A 1,253-nucleotide genomic window follows, 5' to 3' on the forward strand; every position below is an offset into this window, starting at 1 on the left:
ATGTAACAAAAGGTTGGTGTTGACAAGGCACACTAGAAAGCATTCCTCATCCACACCCTTTAAACACTTGCTTGGCTTTGCTATCATGCACATGTTCTTATTATTTTTAACCAAGGCACTCCCCTCCTTTGGAACGATGGTGGAACTTTCACCTTCACCTTTTGCCGCCGCGTCTTTTATTCTCTCCCGAAGCTCCTTCATAGCCCGATAGTCCTCACTCACTTGATATGGAGTGAGAGGTGCAAGCACATACTTTTTACCTTCAATCACAAAAGTGTATTTGTTGGATCTCCCTTGGTGCACAACATCTCTATCAAATTGCCAAGGTCTCCCCAACAGTAGGTGACATGCCAACATGGGAACCACATCACAAACCAATTCTTCATTGTGCTTTCCCACACTAAACAGAATACTTGCTTGTTTGAGGACCTTCATCTCTCCACTCTCATTGAGCCATTGTAGCTTATAAGGATTGGGATGCTTGCTGGTTTGTATTTTCATACGCTCCACCAAGGAACTACTCACCACATTGGTGCAACTTCCGCTATCAATGATTAAGGAACACACTTTATCTTGGATTTTGCACCTAGCATGAAATAGATTCTCCCGTTGGTCAAGTTCTTCTTTTGCAAGGGCTCCCATAATTCTTCTCACAACACATGAAAGATTGACATTCATGTTCAAGTCTTCATCATCATCAAGCAAAGACTTTCCCTTCTCCATGAAGCAAGCAAAATTCACCCTCTCATCCAACCTTTCTTCTTCGTCCCCTGAAGCACCTTCCTCTCCTTCACCCTCGTCTCTCTCTCCCTCATTTTTTTCTTCACCCTCATCTTCATCTTCAGTCTTATATCCATCACGAAGAGCAACAATTGTTCTCCTATTTGGACACTCACTAGCAACATGTCCCCTCCCTTGACATCTAAAGCATTGAATTGTAGAAGGTCGAGGAAAGTTAGGTTTAACATAGTTACCTCCTTGTGGTTGCTCACTTGCCTTGGATTTGTAATCAAGCTTGACTTGGGCAGCTTGACCTCCACCTTTAGGTTGCTCCCTAGAGGATGTCGTCTTCCAATTATCTCTACCTTTGCTCCATGTGGAAGTTAAAGAACTTTTGGCCTTGTAAGATTTTTCTTCTTTCAAATCTGCTTCTACCTTTGAGGCATCATGGAAAGCCGCTTCAAGAGTTTCATAGTGCTTAAGCTTCAAGGGCTTCAAGATATCATACCTCAAGTTTGCCACGAATCGTATTA

The sequence above is a fragment of the Solanum tuberosum genome, unplaced genomic scaffold (genome assembly GCF_000226075.1).
Source record: "Solanum tuberosum cultivar DM 1-3 516 R44 unplaced genomic scaffold, SolTub_3.0 scf00199, whole genome shotgun sequence".
Taxonomy (NCBI): domain Eukaryota; kingdom Viridiplantae; phylum Streptophyta; class Magnoliopsida; order Solanales; family Solanaceae; genus Solanum; species Solanum tuberosum.